This window comes from Aquarana catesbeiana, linkage group LG01, assembly GCF_042186555.1.
Source record: "Aquarana catesbeiana isolate 2022-GZ linkage group LG01, ASM4218655v1, whole genome shotgun sequence".
Lineage (NCBI taxonomy): Eukaryota > Metazoa > Chordata > Amphibia > Anura > Ranidae > Aquarana > Aquarana catesbeiana.
In genome coordinates, this window is record NC_133324.1 from 557,101,589 (window position 1) to 557,127,560 (window position 25,972).

The window sequence follows — 25,972 nt, forward strand, 5'->3', positions numbered from 1 at the left end:
GTTTGAGGTTGATATCGATCTTCCTCTTCAAACCATCCCTGAAAGAAACAGTGTCTTCCAGTGGGAGCGTGACATGCCTCACCAATCTCATTAGGGCTGTGTCAATAAGAGGAGCCGACTCTAGATGTTTCACATCCTCGCTCTTGAATTGGGTATATTTTTGCTATTTTAGTCAGTAGCAAATTTTTTCTCTCCATGCCACCCCATTCATCTGTAATAATTTCTCCAAGTTCACCAAGGAAGGGGAAGTTTGGGCGCTCTTTCTTGAGGTGTTTGAAATACTTCCTCTGCTTAGAGGGTGCTTCCACTGGCTCTTCCCATCTCAAAGCTTCTTTGATTGCCTTGATCAACTGTGGTACTAGGGGAAAAATCAAAACCCGCGCTAGGGTCATCCACCTCCACCTCACTGTCCGAGGCTTCACTTAAGTAGTGGCTATGCTGAGAGGGACCCGGAGCCTCAGGGTCGTCCCACGCAGGGTCTGATGCTGGGTCAACAGGATTTAATGGTACGGTCAGAGTCCGTTCTGCTCAGGGATTCCTGAACCACCTTTCTGACCAGTGCTTCTACTTGTTGGTCTCCACATCCTCTTTCCCTCACAGCTCGGAAATAGCATGGCTCACAGAGGGATTTACCCTCGGGGACCTGAGCCCCACATCCCCAGCAAGCCTTTTTTTCAGAGCGGCTGGAATGGCGGTGAGAATGGTGCCCAGACATGGTTTTAGGCTCTGCTCTGTGACTTCTGGAGTATGATCTAGGATGTCTGGAACTTGATGAGGAATGACGGCGTTGTGAACTAGAAAGGTCATTATCTTTGTGTGCCGCATGCTGGTGTTCAGACCTAGAGAGGCTGAGGGGAAAGAAAAGAGTTAACATGCTCCTGGTAAATAACTCAAACAGACAGGCTGAAGGAAATCCTACCTGCAGCGTAAGGGTTGGCCACTGGGGGGGGGGGCGGTGACACATTCATGGCAGAAATAGCTTGGTAACTGAAAAGAACCAATAATGCACATAAGAAGTGAGATGCCATAAGCCAGACCATTATCAGCAGCCAGGAAGTGCAGCATAAGCCTCTTACCTTGGCAACAATGAATTTGTGCTCGGGGAAGCCGCCACCTAAGTCCGCAGAGCATCCCAGGTAATAGCTGTAGCTGACAGCTACTTAAACTTGCCGCCGACGATGACGTCACCGCGCCCCACAGCCTGCGCTGGGACCGATGCCGCCTGCCGGTGCATGAGCAACCGCCGCCATCTTGCCGGGACTGCGCACACACGAACCAAGCCTCTACGGACAGCCTGGGAACGCAGATGCATTTCAGCAGCCATAGCCAGAAACCAGAGCCAGAACAGGAAGGAGACAAACAATACAAATACATACACTGCTGCCATGTGTAATCAAATATATATACGTTATCACCACGGCATAACCTTGATCCGGCCTGGGACTGGGAGCTGTGTTGCGCTCACTGCACTACTGGGGCGTTCAGGAAAGGCCTCCCGCTAATAGCTGGGATGTTTGGCCGTGTTGCCGCTTGCCTGCCAATGGCCAGGCTAGTAAGCTCTTCATGGCATTGCATTTATCGACTGTGTCCACCCTGCTAATAGCTGGGATTGCTGGACTCCAGAAAAAAAAGCCTGATCCATCATTTTAAGTGCAAACCGCCAGGACTAGATCGCAGAAATCTTCACAAGGTTAGACTTCACCTTGGTCTTAGGAGGAGGACAAAAAAGGAACACGGCCTCTGGCTAGAAGCAAAGATTTATTGGAGAAGAGTCCTATGAGGTATGAGAGGCGGGATTAACCCATACGTAGGCTGCCATGGAGTCTGTCAGGAAATTTTTATTTTTTTTTTTACATACTGTCACCAGTACAGTACAGCGTCATCATATAACGGGTGTGGCAATGATCAGAGACACTGACTGGTGACAGTACAACAACAAAAATACTTTTTTTTTTTCAATTTCTTTACATTTTTTATTATATCTTTTTTGTACACTGTGACCAGAGCAATATAATGTTACCATAGTAACATTGTACTACTCTGGGGAAGTGATCAGTATTTTATTTTTTTTAACACATTATGTTTGCATAAAGCAATGCAAATTGATTCATTAAAGTGGTGTTCCGGCCGAAATGATACTTTTTAAATAAAAATACCCCTATAATACACAAGCTTAATGTATTCTAGTAAAGTTAGTCTGTAAACTAAGGTCTGTTTTGTTAGTTTATAGCAGTAGTTTGTTATTTTATAAACTTACAGCAGGCCTTGGCCAGCTTAAGTGTGGGCATCTGAAGCCAGACTATATTTCTTCCTAGATCTCATCCTTGCAAATCTCGCACATGCTCAGTGCAGCACAAGCAGTGTAATGGGTATCAGGTCAGGTTTCCATAGCAACGGCAGTGTCAGAGGAAGTTGCCACCCCTTCCCAGAAGGCATTGCAAACAGGAAATGATGCGATGGGCCACGGCCAGGGAGGAGGAAGTGAAAAATTAATACAGCAGATATATAGTAGGTGCTGAGAAAAAAAATTTAAATTTCCAATTTGTTTACAGTGCACAGTTTAGTGAGGGATGCTGAAGAGTTGTAAAAGTGGGTGGAACTCCACTTTAACCACTTAAGGACCGCCTCACGCCGATGTACGTTGGCAAGGCGGCACGGGCAGGCAAAATCACGTACATACACGTGATTTGCCTCCCGCGGGTGGGGTGTCCGATTGGACCCCCCCAGTGCCCGAGGCGGTCCTCTTTTGTCCCCCGGCGATCGGAGGTGAGGGGGAGGCCATCCGTTCGGCCAATGGGAACATTCCTTTGCTGCTGTATGGTAAACAGCAGCAAAGGAAATGATGTCATCTCTCCTCGGCTCTGTATTTTCCGTTCCGGCGCCGAGGAGAGAAGACATCAATGTGAGTGCACAAACACTACACACACAGTAGAACATGCCAGGCACACAAAACACCCCCGATCGCCCCCCCGATCACCCCCCAATCACCCCTCCCCCCCTGTCACAAACTGACACCAAGCAGTTTGTTTGTTTTTTTTTTTCTGATTACTGCATTGGTGTCAGTTTGTGACAGTTACTGTGGTGGGACAGTTACTGTTAGCCCCCTTTAGGTCTAGGGTACCCCCCTAACCCCCCCAATAAAGTTTTAACCCCTTGATCACCCCCTGTCGCCAGTGTCACTAAGCGATCATTTTTCTGATCGCTGTATTAGTGTCGCTGGTGACACTAGTTAGGGAGGTAAATATTTAGGTTCGCCGTCAGCGTTTTATAGCAACAGGGACCCCCATATACTACCTAATAAATGTTTTAATCCCTTGATTGCCCCCTAGTTAACCCTTTCACCACTGATCACCGTATAAGTGTTACGGGTGACGCTGGTTAATTCGTTTATTTTTTATAGTGTCAGGGCACCCGCCGTTTATTACCGAATAAAGGTTTAGCCCCCTGATCGCCCAGCGGTGATATGCGTCGCCCCAGGCAGCGTCAGATTAGCGCCAGTACTGCTAACACCCACGCACGCACCATACACCTCCCTTAGTGGTATAGTATCTGAACGGATCAATATCTGATCTGATCCGATCAGATCTATACTAGCATCCCCAGCAGTTTAGGGTTCCCAAAAACGCAGTGTTAGCGGGATCAGCCCAGATACCTGCTAGCACCTGCGTTTTGCCCCTCCGCCCAGCCCAGCCCAGCCCACCCAAGTGCAGTATCGATCGATCACTGTCACTTACAAAACACTAAATGCATAACTGCAGCATTCGCAGAGTCAGGCCTGATCCCTGCGATCGCTAACAGTTTTTTTGGTAGCATTTTGGTGAACTGGCAAGCACCAGCCCCAAGCAGCGTCAGGTTAGCGCCAGTACCACTAACACCCACGCACGCAGCATACACCTCCCTTAGTGGTATAGTATCTGATCGGATCAATATCTGATCCAATCAGATCTATACTAGCGTCCCCAGCAGTTTAGGGTTCCCAAAAACGCAGTGTTAGTGGGATCAGCCCAGATACCTGCTAGCACCTGCGTTTTGCCCCTCCGCCCGGCCCATCCCAGCCCACCCAAGTGCAGTATCGATCGATCACTGTCACTTACAAAACACTAAACGCATAACTGCAGCGTTCGCAGAGTCAGGCCTGATCCCTGCGATCGCTAACAGTTTTTTTGGTAGCGTTTTGGTGAACTGGCAAGCACCAGTGGCCTAGTACACCCCGGTCGTAGTCAAACCAGCACTGCAGTAACACTTGGTGACGTGGCGAGTCCCATAAGTGCAGTTCAAGCTGGTGAGGTGGCAAGCACAAGTAGTGTCCCCGCTGCCACCAAAAAGACAAACACAGGCCCGTCGTGCCCATAGTGCCCTTCCTGCTGCATTCGCCAATCCTAATTGGGAACCCACCGCTTCTGCAGCGCCCGTACTTCCCCCATTCACATCCCCAACCAAATGCAGTCAGCTGCATGAGAGGCATTTTCTTTGTCCTCCCGAGTACCCCTACCCAACGAACCCCCCCAAAAAAAGATGTCGTGTCTGCAGCAAGCGCGGATATAGTTGAGTATTAGCGTAGGGTACAGCATTGTACAAACTAGGCACACTTTCACAGGGTCTCCCAAGATGCCATCGCATTTTGAGAGACCCGAACCTGGAACCGGTTACAGTTATAAAAGTTAGTTACAAAAAAAGTGTAAAAAAAAAAAAAAATAGTTGTCGTTTTATTGTTTTCTCTCTCTCTATATTCTCTCTATTGTTCTGCTCTTTTTTACTGTATTCTATTCTGCAATGTTTTATTGTTATTATGTTTTATCATGTTTGTTTTTCAGGTATGCAATTTTTCCTTGTCAAAAGAAGTTTATTGAGTATACAATGTTATAAAGATACATAAAGTAAGTTTACAAGGATCTATAAAGTAAGCTCATTGTTTTACAGTAGGGTTTATATAGGTAAATATCATGAAATTTCAAATATTAAACATTGGGTTCACGTAAACCTAGAATAAAGATATATATCATTTCCTTAGCTACTTTTGTAGGTATTTAAATGATTTATACCTACTATACATATTGTTTACAAGTAGAGTGTATATAGGTCAAATAAATTCTGATAATGAGCTTTAATCGTAAGGTGGAGAAAAGGAAAGAGAAAGAAGAAAAAGGGTAGAAAGGCAGAGGTATGGTCCACAAGGTTGTCCCGCTCGTCAGTTTATTATTCTTTTTAGTTCTCTTTGAAGCCTTAGAATGGGTGTCTCTGTAAGTCATTTAATCTGTTACCATGGCAACAGGACAGAGTCATTGAAGTTTGACAGGAACTGTTGTTTTATCCAAGGATGCCAAAGTTTTTCAAATTTTGGAATTTGATTTTGATCGATGGCTACCATCTTAGCATGGGACATTGTATTATTCATTCTGTGAATTGTTTCTGTTAGTACCAATGTAGGAGATTTCCATGCCTTGGCCACTGTTTGTTTTGCAGCCGTTATTAGTTGGATCATAAGTTTGAATTGAGAGAGTGTTAACCATTCCGGTTTTAGATTAAGTAAAGTTAAATATGGATCTGGTTGTATTATTTTTTTAAATATTTTAGATGCAATCACGAAGACTTCCTTCCAGAAGGTTTGGATTACTGGGCACGTCCACCATATGTGTAAATATGTGCCTATTTCTGGGCATCCTCGAAAACAAAGAGCTGAGGTATTAGGCGAATATTTTGCCACTCTAGCGGGTACAAGGTACCAGCGAGTTAGGACTTTATAATTTGTCTCCAGTGCTAAGATGTTGGGTGAAGATGACTTAGATGTGAGCCATATGTTAGACCAGTCCGTGTCTTCTAAAGTTCGTCCCAGGTCCTCCTCCCACCTCTGAACGTAAGAGGGTCTATTAAGATTTGCTACTCCATATAATTGATTATAAAGTGATGAAATTGTACCTTTAGCAAATGGATCTTTTGTACAGATTGATTCAAAAATGGATAATTGGGATAATGGTGTATCCCCCTTTAGGAATGGTGTATAGAAATTTTTGATTTGGAGATATCTAAATATCTCAGAGTTTGGTAGATCATATTTTTCTCTAAGCGATGGGAATGAAAGGAATGATTTAGATGCTATGAAGTCATTTAGTGTCTGAATGCCTGATGTTGTCCAAGCTTTAAAAGAATTTGGGTAGATCCATGCCGGATAAAAGGCCGGATTTCTGATAAAAGAAAGGAGAGGATTGTGTGGAGATTGTAACTGATATTTGGTTTTTAGTTTATTCCAGAGAGATAAGAAGTGTTTAGTTATGGGATTATGAATTTTAAAGCGGTCTTTAGGATCAAGCCATAATAAATTTGATATTAATAGAGGGTCATTTTCTGAAGCTTCTATAAATACCCATAATGGGATTTCCTGTTTTGCATGGTATTTGGACAGACTGGCCAAATGTGCTGCTCTGTAGTAGTTAGTAAAATTAGGGTATCCTAGGCCTCCTTTATTTTTGGGAAGATGTAGTGTGTGTATAGGTATACGTGGTTTAGAAGAGCCCCATATAAACGAAGTTGCTCTTTTTTGTACTATTCTCAAAAAATAGGAAGGAATTGGAATAGGGAGGACTCTGAATAGATAAAGCAATTTGGGTAGAATAGTCATTTTGATTGCATTAATCTTCCCTATCCAGGATAAAGGAAGTTGCGACCATTGTTTTATTAGATTTGTGATCTGTCTTAATACAGGAGGATAATTGGTTGAGAATAAGTCAGAATGAGATGCTGTTAAATGAATTCCAAGATATGGGATTGATTTTTCTGCCCATGTGAATGGGAGTGCAGCCCTAGCCGGGATCAATTCCATGTTTGTGAGTGAAATATTAAGCACTAGGCATTTCTTAGGATTAATCATAAGGCCGGATAGGGCTGCAAATCCATCAAGAGCTGGTATTAAGTTAGGACCAGAGACCTGTGGTGATGATAGAAAAAGTAATATATCATCTGCAAATATACATAATTTGTGTGTAATACCTCCTACTTCAATGCCAGTTATAGTTTGGTTTGTTCTGATGTATTGGGCCATGGGTTCGAGTATAAGGGCAAATAATAAGGGAGATAATGGGCAACCCTGTCGGGTACCTCTTTCGATATTAAAGGCTTCAGATTTGTATCCAGCATATTTTATATAGGCTTTGGGTTTATTATATAATGCTTTGATCCATGTTAAAAAGTGGGGTCCAAAACCCCATTTTTGTAATGAATATTGCATATATTGCCAGGATACTGTGTCAAATGCCCTCTTAATATCGAGAGATAGAAAACATAAAGGGATTTTCCGTTTTTTAGCAATATGTGCCAATAACACTGCCCTGCGTATATCATCGCCTGCCTGTCTATTTGGCATGAAGCCTACTTGATCTCTATGTATTAATTTTCCTATAATGCTATTGAGGCGTTTTGCTATTATTTTTGCTAATAATTTAATATCGAGGTTTAACAGAGAGATAGGCCGATAATTCACACAGGAAGTATCATCAGAAAGGGGTTTTGGGATCATACAAACAATTGCCATTAGTGTTTCTTGCCGAAAAGAATGTCCATCTAGAAGTTTGTTAAAAGTTTCAGTAAGAATGGGAGAGAGTATTTCTGAGAATGTTTTATAGTATAAAGCCGAGTAGCCGTCTGGGCCTGGTCTTTTGTTAAGTTTTAGGTCTTTTATGGTGTTAGCAACTTCATCTATAGTTATAGGCTCATCCAAACTGCTTTTTTGATTCTGAGATAACTCAGGTAAGGTTATTTTTGAGAAGAAGGATTCAGCCTCTGTAGGATTAAATTCATTGTTTGTCTTGTATAAAGTTGCGAGATGTGAGTGAAATTTATGGACTATTTTAACTGGATTACAACTGTAAACATTTTTTGATAATTTCAAACGTATTGGTTTGAAAGATTTGTTAGTTGAATTTAATGCCCGAGCCAAATATGTACCTGGTTTGTTTGTATTCATGTAGAAATTGTGTTTGGAGCGTTTGAGGGATTTATCAACTGACTCAGTGAGAAATAGATCGTATTCCAATCTAGATTTTTCCAGATGAGATTTTGTACTCTGAGATGGATTATCTTGAAATGATATGTAGGCTGCATTAAAATTGAGTTCTAGTTTTTTTGCTAGATTTTTGCGTTCCCGTTTAAATAGTGCCATTTGTCTTTGTATTGTACCACGCAAGACAGGCTTATGAGCTTCCCACAGTGTTATTGGGGAGATGTCTGTTGTATTATTAATTGATATGTATTCCTTTAAAGCTTGTTCAATGGCCATCTCATGTAGTGGGTGTTTGAGCATTATGTCCGGTAAGTACCACGTTGGGTCATGCGCTTTTGGTATGGCTGAGGCTATAGTAGTGTATACTGCATTATGGTCAGACCACGGAATCGGAATTATATCTGATGCAATAATTTCTGGTATCATTCCTATTGTTAGAAAAATATGATCTATTCTGGTGAAGGTTTGATGAGGGTGCGAGAAATAAGTGAATTTCTTTTTCATTGGGTTACTTTCTCTCCATGAATCTACCAGATTGTATTTGGAAAGAAGTTGAGAAAAAGGTAATCTAGAGGTTATTTTGGATGGTGTAAAAGGTGATTTATCTAGAAATGGGAGGAGGACCTGGTTCGAATCCCCACACATTATCACTGTTCCTATTTTGTGTGTATTAATCACTTGTAATATATGTGAGAGGAATGGTGTAGGTTGTTTGTTAGGAGCGTAGTAGGAAATCACTGTGACTGCTGTATCCATTATATAACCCATGAGTATCAGGTATCTACCTTCTGGGTCTTTAATTTCTGATGATAAGGTGAATGGTGTGGATCGGTGAAATGCAATTAGAGTTCCCCTTTGCTTGGTACAGGCAGAAGCCGTGTAAATTTGTTGATAAAAAGGAGAAATATATTTTGGAGTAGAATCTTTGGTGAAGTGTGTTTCTTGGAGGCATACTATGTGAGCCTTCTTGTTATGGAAAGTACGGAAGGCTTTGGTCCTTTTTTGAGGGACATTTATTCCCTGAACATTCAGGGAAATTATATTCAGTGGTGCCATGGCAATAGATCAAATAGTTTTGACTTACTTTTTGTTATGCAGAGCTGACTGCGCAGATCAACCTGTGTGGACTGAAGAGATGAATAGATAGAAAAGAAACCAGTGAATTCTGGAGTAAAGAGTAAACAAAAACCATATGAGATTAGATGATACATTGTATAAATTATTTTTTGCAAGTAATCACAATTTACCCGTGAAAGAGAATAAATATCTCTCTCAGGGGAATAAGTGCCTTTGTCACACTCCCACATAATATGGTTGGGAGAATGAGGAGGGCTAATGGGGGTACACGGATCTTCCGCTTACAGGAGAGAAGTGCTATGTCAAAAGACATCAAAATGATGTTTCATTAATTGGAGTGCAGAATATAGTTTTTGTTGAAATTATTTATTCCAGGGAGGTTGTATATGGTTAGTCTTGCCCTAGGCTAAATAATTCAGTTAGAAAGGTACTGTTAATAACTTTGGTATTGATGAAGATAGTTTGAATTATTTTGGGATTTTAACCCTTTTAGAGTAAACAATTACATATTTTATTCATATGTAACTGTTTAGATATGTTAACTCATAAAATTGAGGTTGTATTGCTTCAGATTAGAATAAACAAAAACATAATTCTAGGAACTAGTTAGGTAATAATATATTTGTTTTAAGAAAAGAAAGAAAAAGCTACCATTACTTCTGGGTTATTGAACATATTTGTCCTAAAAAGTAATACATCTATTGTTATTACCTGATAATATATAACTGAACAAGAATTTCCTTATTTCACTTGTATATTCTAAGGCTATATGAATCAGAAGTAATAAGAAATATAACTGGAATGTAACATGATCCCACACAGTGTGTGACTGCAGTTACATTCAGTTATAAATATAGGTTTTTTATAGAGAACCAGCTCTTAGTATAATAAATGAAGAGATATCAGGAATTAGGATGTCAGTCCATTGAATCTTCTTGGTCCATGGATGATGTGGCATAACGGCCTCTTTTGTGAGAATGATGATTCCCATTTTGTTCTGAAATTTTCTGGGTGCTGCCTGAAGGTGAAGATGATGCCATTCTTCTGCGTGTGGGAGTGTTGCTGCTTGTGGGTTCTGTCAGATTTAATTTTAAAAGGGTTTGTTGTAGTTCATCTGCTGATCTGCTTCTGTAAATTGTACCTTGGTAGTTAAATCTGACTGAAAAGGGGAAGCCCCATTGATACATAATGTTGTGGCGTTGCAGTTCCATTAGTTGGGGTTTCATGGATCGTCTTTTAGTAATAGTAAGTTGGGATAGGTCAGCAAAAATTTGATAATTGTGTCCTTGAAAATTAAGTTCCTTTTTTTCTCTTGCAGCAATTAGTATTTGTTCTTTAGTTCTGTAATAATGAAATTTTGTGATTATATCACGTGGGGGTCCATCTTTCTTTTTGGCTGTGAGGGCTCTGTGTACTCTGTCAAGTTCTAAACGTTCAATAGGGATATCTGGCTTTAGTTCTTGTAATAGAGCAGTAATAGTAGATTGCAGGTCTGTCACAGTTTCAGGTATTCCCCTTATGCGCAAGTTTGAACGTCTGGCTCTATTTTCGTAATCTTCGAGCTTAGTTTGAAGTATTAAATTCTCTTTTTTTAATTGTTCCAATTCTGTTATATTTTCTTGGGTTGTAATTTCAATTTCATCCATTTTTATTTCTAAGGCTGCGGTGCGGTTTCCCAGCTCTTTTATTTCTTTGGTTAGGCTTTTTGTTATTTGGTCTGAGGTTTGTTTTAAAGCCTTATGAAGCATCTTTTCAAATTGTAATAATATTACTGGGGATTCTGAGGAGGCTTGTGGAGAAGTTTGTGAGAGGATTTGTTCTGTATCTGACTCAAATGGAGAGTCTTGCTGTGACATTTTCTGTCTGTGAGAGCGCCCTGATGCTGTATCTTGTGAGGTGACTGGAGCTGCTTCAGCTGCAGTGAGTGCCTGTGAGCTCTTTGTGAGGTGATTTTTATTTCTGCCACGGTTTCCTCCCAGTACCATATTTCCTGCCCAAACTTTCACAGTTTGTTCCCTGGGGCAAAAAGGTTCAAATGGATACCTTTTGAGCCTGCAGGCTCCGCTTTGTCCTTCTCTTCTCTCCTCAGCGGTGTGGAGCTCTAACAATGCATGTCTGCTCCGCTAGGCTCCGCCCACAACATTCCAGGTATGCAATTTTTTATACTTTACCGTTTACTGTGTTTTATTGTTAACCATTTTTTTGTCTTCAGGTACACCATTCACGACTTTGAGTGGTTATACCAGAATGATGCCTGCAGGTTTAGGTATCATCTTGGTATCATTCTTTTCAGCCAGCGGTCGGCTTTCATGTAAAAGCAATCCTAGTGGCTAATTAGCCTCTAGACTGCTTTTACAAGCCGTGGGAGGGAATGCCCCCCCCCCCCACCGTCTTCCGTGTTTTTCTCTGGCTCTCCTGTCTCAACAGGGAACCTGAGAATGCAGCCGGTGATTCAGCCAGCTGACCATAGAGCTGATCAGAGACCAGAGTGGCTCCAAACATCTCTATGGCCTAAGAAACCGCAAGCTACGAGCATTTCATGACTTCGATTTCGCCGGATGTAAACCGCGCCATTGGGAAAGCATTTTATCACACCGATCTTGGGGGCAGAGGAGAGATCTAGGGTCTAATAGACCCCAATTTTTTCAAAAAAAAGAGTACCTGTCACTACCTATTGCTATCATAGGGGATATTTACATTCCCTGAGATAACAATAAAAATGATTAAAAAAAAAAAAAATGAAAGGAACAGTTTAACCGCTTGGCATCCACGCTATAGCCGAATGACGGCTACAGCGCGGACCTGAATTCCCGGGAGGCCGTCATATGATGGCCTCCCCTGTGCACGTGCCCTGCGCGCGCCGTGATCACCGAGTCACTGAGACTCGGGTGATCACCGATCTGTGTAAGGGGCCGGTCCCGGGCCCCTTACCATGTGATCAGCTGTCAGCCAATGACAGCTGATCACATGATCAAAACAAAAGCTCTGTGATCGTTTTTTTTTTCTCCTCGCGCTGACAGTGCGAGGAGAAAAAAAAGCCAATCACCGGCTCAGCAGCAAGGGACATCGGTCCTGAAGAGGAGGAGGCAATAATGCCTCATATGTGCCTCAATTGTGCCAACAGTACCCACTGACAGTGCAACCTGACATTGCCACATCACAGTGCCCACAGTGCCCACCAGTGCCACGTATCAATGCCCATAAGTGCCACCTATCAATGCCTACAAGTGCCACCTATCAATGCCTACAAGTGCCACCTAACAATGCCCACCAGTGGTGCCAATCAGTGCCACCTAGCAGTGTACAAGATCAGTGCCCATTATTGCCACCAATCAGTGCCCATCACTGCCACCCATCAGTGCCCATCACTGCCACCTATCAGTGCCCATTGGTGCCGCCTCATCAGCGTACATCAATGAAGGAGAAAAATTACCCTTTTAAAAAATTTTATAACAAAATATAAAAAAAAATAATTTTTTTTTTTTAAATTCGGTCTTTTTAAATTTTTTTAACAAAAAATAAAAACCGCAGAGGTGATCAAATGCCACCAAAAGAAAGCTCTATTTGTGGGGAAAAAAATGATAAAAATTTCATTTGGGTACAGTGTTGCATGACCGCGCAATTGTCATTCAAAGTGCGACAGCGCTGAAAGCTGAAAATTGGTCTGGATAGGAGGGGGGTTTAAGTGCCCGGTAAGCAAGTGGTTAAAAATAAGATAAAAAAGCAAAAAAAAAATTAAAAAAAAAAAAAAAAAAAAAAGCACCCCTGTCGCCCCCTGCTCTCACGCTAAGGCGAACGCAAGCGGCGGTCTGTCGTCAAACGTAAACAGCAATTGCACCATGCATGTGAGGTATCACCGCGAAGGTCAGATCGAAGGCAGTAATTTTAGCAGTAGACCTCCTCTGTAAATCTAAAGTGGTAACCTGTAAAGGCTTTTAAAGGCTTTTAAAAATGTATTTATTTTGTTGCCACTGCACGTTTGTGCGCAATTGTAAAGCATGTCATGTTTGGTATCCATGTACTCGGCCTAAGATCATCTTTTTTATTTCATCAAACATTTGGGCACTATAGTGTGTTTTAGTGCATTAAAATTTAAAAAAGTGTGTTTTTTCCCAAAAAAATGCATTTGAAAAATCGCTGCGCAAATACTGTGTGAAAAAAAAAAAAATGAAACACCCACCATTTTAATCTGTAGGGCATTTGCTTTAAAAAATATATAATGTTTGGGGGTTCAAAGTAATTTTCTTGCAAAAAAAAAAAAACTTTTTCATGTAAACAAAAAGTGTCAGAAAGGGCTTTGTCTTCAAGTGGTTAGAAGAGTGGGTGATGTGTGACATAAGCTTCTAGATGTTGTGCATAAAATGCCAGGACAGTTCAAAATCCCTCCAAATGACCCCATTTTAGAAAGTAGACACCCCAAGCTATTTGCTGAGAGTCATGTCGAGTCCATGGAATATTTTATATTGTGACACAAGTTGCGGGAAAGAGACAAATTTTTTTTTTTTTGTCAGTTGTCAGTAAATGATATATTGCTCAAACATGCCATGGGAATATGTGAAATTACACCCCAAAATACATTCTGCTGCTTCTCCTGAGTACGGGGATACCACATGTGTGAGACTTTTTGGGAGCCTAGCCGCGTACGGGACCCCGAAAACCAAGCACCGCCTTCAGGCTTTCTAAGGGCGTGAATTTTTGATTTCACTCTTCACTGCCTATCACAGTTTCGGAGGCCATGGAATGCCCAGGTGGCACAAACCCCCCCCAAATGACCCCATTTTGGAAAGTAGACACCCAAAGCTATTTGCTGAGAGGTATAGTGAGTATTTTGCAGACCTCACTTTTTGTCACAAAGTTTTGAAAATTGAAAAAAGGAAAAAAAAATGTTTTTTCTTGTCTTTCTTCATTTTCAAAAACAAATGAGAGCTGCAAAATACTCACCATGCCTCTCAGCAAAAAGCTTGGGGTATCTACTTTCCAAAATGGGGTCATTTGGGGGGGTTTGTGCCACCTGGGCATTCCATGGCCTCTGAAACTGTGATGGGCAGTGAAGAGTGAAATCAAAAATTTACACCCTTAGAAATCCTGAAGGCGGTGATTGGTTTTCGGGGCCCCGTACGCGGCTAAGCTCCCAAAAAGTCCCACACATGTGGTATCCCCATACTCAGGAGAAGCAGCTAAATGTATTTTGGGGTGCAATTCCACATATGCCCATGGCCTGTGTGAGCAATATATCATTTAGTGACAACTTTGTGCAAAAAAAAAAAAAAAAAAAAGTGTCACTTTCCCGCAACTTGTGTCAAAATATAAAATATTCAATGGACTCAACATGCCTCTCAGCAAATAGCTTGGGGTGTCTACTTTCCAAAATGGGGTCATTTGGGGGGGTTTTGTGCCACCTGGGCATTCCATGGCCTCCGAAACTGTGATAGGCAGTGAAGAGTGAAATCAAAAATTTACACCCTTAGAAATCCTGAAGGCGGTGATTGGTTTTCGGGGCCCCGTACGCGGCTAGGCTCCCAAAAAGTCCCACACATGTGGTATCCCCATACTCAGGAGAAGCAGCTAAATGTATTTTGGGGTGCAATTCCACATAGGCCCATGGCCTGTGTGAGCAATATATCATTTAGTGACTTTTTGTAAAAATTTTTTTTTTTTTTTTGTCATTATTCAATCACTTGGGACAAAAAAAATAAATATTCAATGGGTTCAACATGCCTCTCAGCAATTTCCTTGGGGTGTCTACTTTCCAAAATGGGGTCATTTGGGGGGGTTTTGTACTGCCCTGCCATTTTAGCACCTCAAGAAATGACATAGGCAGTCACAAACTAAAAGCTGTGTAAATTCCAGAAAATGTACCCTAGTTTGTAGACGCTATAACTTTTGCGCAAACCAATAAATATACGCTTAATGACATTTTTTTTACCAAAGACATGTGGCCGAATACATTTTGGCCTAAATGTGTGACTAAAATTGAGTTTATTGGATTTTTTTATAACAAAAAGTAGAAAATATCTTTTTTTTCAAAATTTTCGGTCTTTTTCCGTTTATAAAAACCGCAGAGGTGATCAAATACCATCAAAAGAAAGCTCTATTTGTGGGAAGAAAAGGACGCAAATTTCGTTTGGGTACAGCATTGCATGACCGCGCAATTAGCAGTTAAAGCGACGCAGTGCCAAATTGGAAAAAGACCTCTGGTCCTTAGGCAGCATAATGGTCTGGGGCTCAAGTGGTTAAGTTTGTTTTGCTGTGGTTAGCTGTGATTGGCCAGAGCTAATCACATGATACAGATGGGCTGTGATTGGCCCAGTCTGTACCATGTGACCACACTGCCCAATCACAGCTAGCAACACAATTGTATATAATGGATGGCTTGAAAGGAAGCCATCCATTGTTTACAACTGTCATGTGACCTGCTGTGACTGGTTACAGCGGTAACATGGTACCAGCAGCGGCCTGGTACCATGTGGACACAGCCGGTGACAGATTGCGCCAGTGGGCGGCCTTGTGTTTCACGAGGACGTCCACACGGATCGACGAGAGGTCCCTGCCGGCGTCATCTTCTATACGCCGGGCGGGAACCGGTTAAACTCCCACTCCATTTAAAGTGGTATTAAATCCAAAAAAAGCAAACCTTTATTATATTGCAGCTTACCAATTCTTAGGTGTGATGGCTGCATTCGTTTTCTTTTTACACGTTATTTCCTTTATTTTCACCAGGTGATCCTGATATTAAAGGGTTCAGCTTTTGTTCATTTATGTAAAACCTTAAATACACCAGATGCAGTTCCATGCGCTTTTTTCTGCACTAAGTGCTAGTTCACACCAGATGCAGATCCGTGCGCTTTCTTTCTGCACTAAAATGCAGGCACAGTGTTTTCCATGTATTCCAATGGATCTAGTTCACACCAGTGCAGTCAGTTTCCGGTGCAGAAAAAAAAGCGTGCTGCATTTTTTCTGCACAGAACTGTACTGGAACCTAGCAAATTGTATCAAAAACGCACTGGAACTGCGTGTGGTATGAACTGTAAGCAAAAACTGAACCGGAACGTATGAGTGCATTTTTGTGGTGTGAACTGGCCCTAAAAATGCTTGCACAGTATTTTCCATGTATTCCAATGGCTCTAGTTCACACTAGTGCAGTCAGTTCCAGTCAGTTTCCGTTGCAGAAACTGACCGGAAACTGACTGCATGGTGTGAACTAGAGCAATTGGAATACATGGAAAACACTGTGCATGCATTTTTAGTGCAGAAAGAAAGTGCACGGAACTGCATCTGGTGTGAACTGGCCCTTAAGCCCAAGTTCACACTGAGCTGCAGGAATGAAGCCATGCGAGTTCAGCTGAACTCGCATGATTTCACTCCCGCATGTCAGTCCCGATTTTGGCCACAATTTCAGAGATATCTGTGCAGGTTTCTGCACAGATGTCAATGTAAATCGCAGCCCAAAATTGCAAAAAGTAGTACAGAAACTACATTTTGAAATGGGTGCAGCACCGCAGATGCGCCGCAGGCCGAATAGGACAGTGCCATTGACGGCAATTGCCGCCAATTTGACATGCGTTTTGACATGTCAAATCGCATGTCAAAACGCTCCAGTGTGAACCAGGGCTAAAAGGAACTAAACTGTTTGCTGTAACTGCTTACAAAGTATTAGCTAGTGTTGCAAGTATATTTAACACTCCCCTCCCCCCAGCCTGACAACTATGCAGTCTAAAGGTGTCTTTTTGCTCCTTCAGCCAGTGTAGTTACTGATCAGATCACCAGGTTAAAATAGAGGAGAAAAAAACTTAATGATTGGTAAACTCTAATAATTACTTCTTTGTTTTAATATCACTTTAAAGTATAGCTTAAAGTGGTTGTTAACCTACTTCTACTAAATTGTCTTATCCCCTCTGTACCATAATAAGATGTGTCCCTGTGTAATGTAAAAAATCTGCTGATCTGTACTGATACAAGCTCCACTCCGGGCGCTCAGCTGATTCCTCTCCTCGCTTCTCTCTTCGGCTCACAGCTGCAGTGGGCGGGGCCGAGCCATCCTGCTGATGTCAGCCAGGGAGGAGGGGGAGAGAGGAGAGAGCACCGACAATCAGCTGTGTGCCCGGAGTGGAGCTTAAACAGGTACAGATCGTTGGATTTTTTACACTACACAGGCACAGGGACACATGTTATTATGGTACAGGGGGGATAAGACAATTTCATAGCAGATATGAGAGGAGCAGAGGGGGGAGAGTCCATGGCCCCGGAAGGAAGAGGGGTGAAGATGGATGCTTTCACCAGCGGGGACATTGCGTGCTTCGTTTGCAGGTAAGTGCACATAATGGGCTAGTATGTGATGCATGCTAGCCCATTATGCTTTTACTTTCCAGGGGAATAAAGAGGAAGTAAAACCCATCAGGGTTTACGTCCTCTTTAAGGGAACAGGATCTGTGTTTTTGGGGGGGGGATAAACAAACGCTTTAAGGAAAAAACTTTTTTTCTTATTTCTGGATAGAGTGCTGAGAGATTAAAACACCAGTTAGGTTTAAATTGCTGTCTGTGTGCCCATAAGGGATAGTCACCCCCTCTATTTGTCCTGATTACCATTATCACAGAGATTAAGGCCTTATGTACACAGTGCGCTAGATTTTCTCTTCTGAATGCCTTTTACTGGTAGGAAAAAGCTATGTGTAAAAACACGCCCAAAGCCACATAGCACACAAGCGTTTAGGCATGTCAGGCATTTGAGTGTTAATGGATTCCATTGACCAGAATATTGATTGATATTCTGGCCTTTGGAATGAATGCAGTAATGCGTTTAAATGCGTTAAGTGTCTTCTGCTCAAAAGCTTCTCTCTTACATGGTTACATAGTTAGGTTGAAAAAAGACACAAGTCCATCCAGTTCAACTATAAAAAAAAAAAATAAAATAAAAAATATCGTACAATCCAATATACCCTATTCTATTCCCACAGTTGATCCAGAGGAAGGCAAAAAACCACAGCAGAGCATGCTCTAATTTGCTACAGCAGGGGAAAAAATTCCTTCCTGATCCCCCAAGAGGCAATCAGATTTTCCCTGGATCAACTTTACCTATAAATGTTAGTACCCAGTTATATTATGTACATTTAGGAAAGTATCCAGGCCTTTCTTAAAGCAATCTACTGAGCTGGCCAGAACCACCTCAGGCGGGAGTCTATTCCACATTTTCACAGCTCTTACTGTGAAGAAACCTTTCCGTATTTGGAGATGAAATCTCTTTTTGCCTCTAGACGTAAAGAGCGCCCCCGTGTCCTCTGTGTTGACCGTAAAGAGAATAACTCAACACCAGGTTCACCATATGGACCCCTTATATTTTTGAACATGTTGATCATATCCCCCCTTATTCTCCTCTTCTCAAGAGTGAATAAATTCAGTTCCTCTAACCTTTCCTCATAGCTGAGCTCCTCCATGCCTCTTATCAGTTTGGTTGCCCTTCTCTGCACTTTTTCCAGTTCCCCGATATCCTTTTTGAAAACTGGTGCCCAAAACTGAACTGCATATTCCAGATGAGGTCTTACTAATTGTGACGGGAGGGCCTGTGGAACTCAGAATCCCTTGGAAAGTAGGGGATGCCCTTGTTTCAGCTCCCCATACACCTCTTATGTCTAAGTCACCCTGTGCTATCCTGGCACAGGGTGAGTGAGAAAATATATCTTGGATTACTTAAAATGGGACAGTAATATTTGTCCACAATATCTCCCAGGATGTATGTAGAGACTATTATTGGTTTGTTTGATTCTGAACTCAACATGTTAATTGTGTGAGCTGATCACATTGGCCTCCAGGACTAGCTAGGAGACGAACAGTCTACTCCTACTATAGTTTGTTGATGACTAGGCTGAGGAGGGGGGAGATTGTTGTTTGTATTGTTAATTGTAATTAGCTTCTGCTATTGTGTTTATACTACTGTGTGAAGCTCGGTGACCACAAGTCTGTGTCCTACAGGATATGTCTCTGAGTCATCTGGTCTGGGTAAATGATTTAGTAAACTAGCTCATGTTAATTAGGTTAATTAGGTTACAGGTGTATTGTTAGAGTAATATGAGCAGGAGGGGGGAACCTCATCTTCTATTGTATATAAGACTGTATTCTGGTTCTAAAAAAAACAGTCCATGTTAGCAACTAAGCAAGTCTCGTCTTGTTTTATGCTTGGGAAATATCTGATATCTAGATTCAGACTGAGAGGAAGTGGTATACTGACGGAAACACTCAAGTGGAGTGTGGGACGTTCTGTGACACTAATGATTTGAACAGGGGCAAAATTATATCTCTCTCTCTCTAGAGTCCATACCTCTCTTAATACAAGAAAGGACTTTGCTCGCTTTGGAAACCGCAGCTTGGTATTGCATGCTATTATTGAGCTTATGATCTACCAAAACCCCCAGATCCTTTTCCACAATGGATTTCCCCAGTTGTACTCCCCCTAGCATGTATGATGCATGCATATTCTTAGCCCCCAAGTGCATAACTTTACATTTCTCAACATTAAACCTCATCTGCCACAGTCGTCCAATTAGACAGTGCATTGAGGTAGGCTTGTAAATTGGAGACATCCTGTAAGGATGTTATTCCACTGCATAGCTTGGTGTCATCTGCAAAAACAGAAATGTTATTTTTGATCCCAGACCCAATATCATTTATAAAGATATTAAAAAGTTAAGGTCCCAGCACTGAACCTTGGGGTACACCACTGATAACCTTAGACCATTCAGAGTAAGAATCATTAACCACTACTCTCTGAATTCTGTCTTTTAGCCAGTTTTCTATCCATTTACAAACTGATATTTCCAAGCCTATAGACTTTACCTTACACATGAGCCGTGTGGGCGGAACTGTGTTGAACGCTTTTGCAAAATCCAAGTATACCACGTCCACAGCCACCCCTCTGTCCAAGGTTTTACTTACCTCTTCATATAAAGAAATCAGGTTTGTCTGACAACTTCTGTCTTTCATGAATCTATGCTGTCTGTTGCTTAAAATGTTTTTTTCCAGCAAGAACTCATCTATGTGGTCTTTTATTAAACGCTCCAGTATCTTCCCGACTATAGAAGTTAAACTAACAGGTCTATAGTTACTTGGTAAAGACTTTGATCCCTTTTTAAATATAGGCACCATGTTCGCCCTGCGCCAATCCAGTGGTACTATTCCCGTCATTAATGAGTCCCTAAAAATTAGATACAATGGCTTTGAAATTACAGAGCTCAATTCTTTTAGGATCAATGGGTGGATGCCATCAGGTCCAGGTGCTTTATCCACCTTTATTCTGTCTAAATATTTCTGGACCATATCACTTTTGAGCCATCGTGGATCATTCTGGGCTGTGTCAATACCACCCCCATTATGGACATGAGCTCCCCCATGCTCTTTTGTATACACAGAGCTGAAGAAAGTATTTAATAAATTAGCCTTCTCTTTGTCCCCAGTTACCCACTCTAGATTATGTTGTAAAGGGCCTACATGCTCAGACCTGACCTTTTTACTATTAATATATTTGAAGAATTTTTGGGGGTTTGTCCTACTATCTTTTGCAATCTGTCGTTCGTTTTGAATTTTTGCATCCTTGATTTCCTTTTTACATAGTCTGTTAAATTCTTTGTAACATTTAAACGACACTAGTGTTCCTTCATTTTTACATTTTTTTAAAAGCTCTTATCTTATTGTTTATAGCTTTTTTAACTTTGGCCGTGAGCCACATAGGTTTTATTTTTATTTTTTTTTAACTTATTGCCCATGGGTATATACTTTGCAGTGAGGTCCAAAACAGTCTTTTTGAAGAATTCCCATTTCTGTTTTGTGTTTATCGATACCAATATTCCCTTCCAGTCTAAATCCTGGAGAGCAGCCCTCATCCTTGGAAAATTTGCTCTCTTGAAGTTAAGTGTTTTTATCTTTCCCGTATGTATTTCTTGTTTACAGCTAACATCAAATGAAATCATGTTATGATCACTGCTACCCAGGTGTTCCTTTATCTGAACATTAGTAATAAGCTCTGCATGGTTTCAGATTACCAGGTCCAACAGAGCTTCATTCCTAGTTGGGGCCTCAATAAACTGGACCATAAAATTGTCCTGTAATAGGTTTATAAATTTTTGCCCTTTAACTGTCCCAGCAGTGCCATTACTCCAGTCAATTTCTTGAACATGCTAGTGATGGTTTTCATTTTCAGCCTGTAAATATTTCTGTTCCATGTTACAGTGCACCAATTAAGCATCACAGTGCTTAATTTTTTTTATTTTTACATTTTTTTCTAATTTCCTTTATTCAAATCTATGCATGGCAGCACATTGCTGTTTTGCAAAATGTATGTCTGCATAATTTTATCGCAGTACACACCAATGCAGCACATACACAGCGCTGTGGATTGGGTGCTATAACTAGAGATGCGTACGACCAAAAATTTGATTCATTTGTTAAGTAAATCATTTTGCTTTGTCATAATCATGTTAATATGATTGGTTTTTGGAATTTAAGAAGTTTGGCTATATTTGTTTTAAAGTGTTAAAGTGGAGTTCCGCTTAAAAAAACAAATTAAGTCAGCAGCTACAAATACTGCAGCTGCTGACTTTTAATAATCGACACTTACCTGTCCCAGGGTCCAGCGATGCGGGGGAACAAAGCCCTGTTCATCTCCCCCTCCTCTCTGCGGCGCCAGCATTGTCACTGTGGGCACCCGGCTGTGGCTTCACAGCCGGGTACACACTGCGCATGTGCGAGCCACGCGGTGCGCCGAGACTGGCCGGACAATCATCTGGGACCTGTGACGTGTCCCAGATGATTGCCGAGAGGGAGGGGGGGGAGGTGATCTCCCTTCCGGTGCCGCGGTGCGCCGGGAGGAAGTGGGAGCTGGATCCCTCTAAAAAGACGGTATCCACTCCCCCCAAAAAAATGACATGCCAAATGTGGCATGTCAGGGGGTCACCTTCCCTTAAAACAGAAGTTCCATTTTTGGGTGGCACTGCGCTTTGATACATTATTTTGGGAGATGACATATACACTCTTGAGTCATCCCTACTAGTCCATTCCACAAAGAGAAATGGAATGAGCTGATTGGATGATATCGATTGGGGTTGCGTGCATCAGAAATTAACGAATGGAACAACATTAACTTCTGATTCATTTGTTATTTTATGGTTCAGAGATTCGGATGGATCCACCTCCAATCAACCCAAACACAATAAGTAGGAATCATCTTATTTCACTTTTATACCTTACTGTATTTATTGCAATATGTTTTAATTTCATATGTAGTGCATTTTTTATAATATTGAGAAATGTTAATGCAAAAAGAATCGGCTGATTATCTGAGAGTCAAGATGAAGTGGAAGAGTCCTCGAAACGCGTCCTGCAACCCCACTTTTATAAAAGAGCTGTCCTAGGGATTGAATGAGTCAAGCAGGAGCAGCAGAGAGTTCTGGCATCCAATCCAGCTCTTCACCTGTCAGCTGGCTACATGATGATCCAGATACTGTGGCTGCTCATCCATCCTTTCCTTGTGACTGTGTTGTGTGCTTAGTGGGCTCTTTCTCATGGACTATATGCGTTCTTTCACATTTTATTTTGTGAGTACATAATATGTTGTTTTTAATAAAGCCATTTGATCCTTTAAAAGAGAAGTATGGGTTTGGGGGTTTTTCCATATTCATACTTACCTAGATAGATGCTGCATCTGTCCCCCGGTGCCTCTACACTGAGAACCACACGATCGAACATCGCCTATGGCTCAGTTCTCACAGCTCCCCGAGCAGAGAGCTGCTGACTGTCAATCACAGCTCTTTGCTCATCCCCCTCCTCACTCACTGGAGAGCTGAGCTGTGGAGGGATGGGGGCGGCCGGCTGAGACGGGTGTCAGTCCAGGCACCTGGCAAATCCAGACTCCTTGGTCGGGATGACGCGGTGCCTGGACTGATTTCTGTGATGTCAGAGAGCGGACTTCAGACCACTCTCTGCTGAAAATGGGTCACAGGAGTGCAAAACGAATTGCACACCTGTGACATTCGTAAAAAACAAGCCTAGCCTGGACTGCTCCTTTAACTACACCAGAGGTCTGCGGTGTTTTCTCCCCTTGTTTTAATCTTCACAGGTGGAGTTCCCTCTCCCTTATTACAGCAGCACTCCTCCTAGTGTGTAGTAGTTGTGTGTCCGGGTGTTGGTCTAACCGCTCAGTAGTTCACATTATTTTTTCATTGCTGTATTTACATTTATAATTTGAGGTTATATTTATGTCATACATAGCTTTTTGGTTTGTTATGGTCAATTCTGGGAGTTGCGCTGTGAGATGAACACCCTCCGGGTGTAAGGCTTTTTGTGGTTTTTGGCATCCAAGTGTCAAAGAATCCATGCCACTCTCATCTCAAAACATAAATATAAATTTGTTAAAGGGTAAGTTCACCTTTACAGAATATCGTAATAATGTGAACTCACACTGGACCCCCTCCCCATCCCCCCCCCCTCCGATCCCGCTGTACCTGAGTCCGTGATCACCCGCTGTGAGATAGTTCGCCGCTGTCTCAGGTCGCTGCTTCACTGGTCAGGGGATTTGAAATCCCAGCGTGTTAATCTCCTAAACATATCTCGTAAAGGTACGTATAGGAAGCATTCTAATTGGTCGGCGTCATCATATGGACCAATCAGGACCCGCCTAGCCCATCCTGTTAGAGCTGGACAAGAGGATAGAAAGCCACAGGGATTTCAAATCCTTGGACTGGTAAAGTGGTGACCTGATGTCTCACAGTGGGTGATCACAGGTACAGCGGGACAGGGGGGGATGGGGAGGGGGTCCAGTGTAAGTTCACCTTACAGATTTTCTGTAAAGGTGAACTTACACTTTAAGTTATTAGGTTGAATTAATTTACTTATTCCCAGCTGACTTTTTGGGCTGCGCTCATACAGATTAAATGAAACGTCTCTGAAGTACAACCCCAATGCAAAAAGAATCTTATTAGAATAATCATGTAAGGCTCACTAAAATTAAAGCAAATGGATTCAAATCAATTTGGATCACACGTTATGTCGTTGCGTTATTTTGGATGCTTCAAACATTAAGGCTACTTTTACACTGAGTGCCTGTGCCGTTAGCGCAAATTTTTGCAGCGTTTTAGCGGTGCTTTTTGGCTGCTAGCAGGGGGCTTTTTACCCCCCCAAAAAATGTAAAACGTTAAGTTTTGCGGTGCTTTCAAATCTCTTTTCAAGCACTTCGGAAGCGCTGCCTATTCATTACATTGGGCAGGGCGTTTAGGAGCGCTATTTACAGCGCCCCAAACCTCCCCAAAGATGCTGCTTGCAGGACCTTTCATAACGTTCTGTAAGCGCACCGCTCCAGTGTGAAAAGACACACTGCAATGAATAGGAGGCAGTTTTCAGAGGCTATTTCTAGTGCTAAAACGCCTGAAAACCGCCTCAGTGTGAAAGTAGCCTTACAAAAGGCCAAAACTATCGCATCATGTAGTCCAAATGAAACAAATACAAATTAATTTGTTGTTTTTGTTCTAATTAATTTTGGTATCATTGAAATTTGTTACTATTGTGATTCCGAAATTCTGATACATCTGAATCTCCCAATAATTAAAATGTTGTCCGAATTTCGATTCATAACGAAACAAGTAGCGCATGTCTAACCATAACCCTTAGGTGTGATGTAAGCCTTCAGATTTTTAGCGCATTTACAGTTATTTACAGTTTTGCATACTTTTAATTGTGACCATTTTTAAAAAAAAGGCAAAAATGTAACATTTACAGCCAATTGTTATTTATAAACTCAAACAATTTAGTCAAATATCAGATATCGTTGTGACAAACATTTGTGCAACTATCATGGGATCTATAAAATCAGTAGCAGCAGTCCCATACCATCTAGCTGCTGTTTTTTTGGGCACAGATCCCAGAGTTTAGTTTCTCTTTAAGGTTAAAGGCTTGTTTGGCTGTACTTGTCCTATGGATCACAAGAGTGCAGTTCGTTCTGCACTCCTGTGACCCATTTTCAGTAGAGAGCAGGCTGAAGTCCTCTCTCTGCTGACATCACAGTGTCGGTTCAGGCTCGGCATCATCACGACCATGGAGTTGGGATCCGCCCAGATCCCTGGACAGTCACCCGGCTCAGCCTCTCAACGAGCCACTGAGAGCCTGAGCTCTCAGTGCCCCGCTCCTGCCCCCTCCACAGCTCAGCACTCCAGTGAGCGAAGAGGGGGCAGATCAGAGAGCTGGGGACTAAGACAGCAGCTCTCCATTCGGGAAGCTGTGAGAACCAAGTGATCGGCGATGTTCGATTGCTCAGTTTTCAGCGTTAGAGGCGTCGGGGGAAAGATGCAGCATCGGATCGAGCTTGGATCGGAGCTGCATCCACCTAGGTAAGTATGAATCAAAATAAAAAAAAATACCCATACTTCTCTTTTAAACAACAAATAACTGTCCTAAGAAACACATAGCAATTATAAGTGTAAAGATGGGGACAGAATGCTAGAACATTTGTATGTATGTACAGTATATATTAATTTATTACATTCAAAGGTTCTTTTTTTTTTTACATAGCAGCATGTTTTTTTTGTTTGTTTTTTTTGGAGATGAATGTGTCCATGTAAGGAGATACCAGGTGGTAAAAAAAAAATTAGCTTAGTCTCTGGATTTGTAGAATGGATGCGTAAGTGAATACAGTTTGCTCTATTGGCATGATATTATAACAGAGAATACCTCTGCATCGTAAAAACAGTCAATACTTTTACAATTGTTAACGTTGTGAAAAAGGTACAAAACAAAACAAAAAAAAAGGTAGCCAGGTAATCGATTTGAACTTAAATGCAATGTCAGCATAACCTAGTATGACAGGAAGAAATTGATAGCTATGAGGACAAGCACATAAAGAGAGAAAAAGGGATTTTTAAAAAAGAT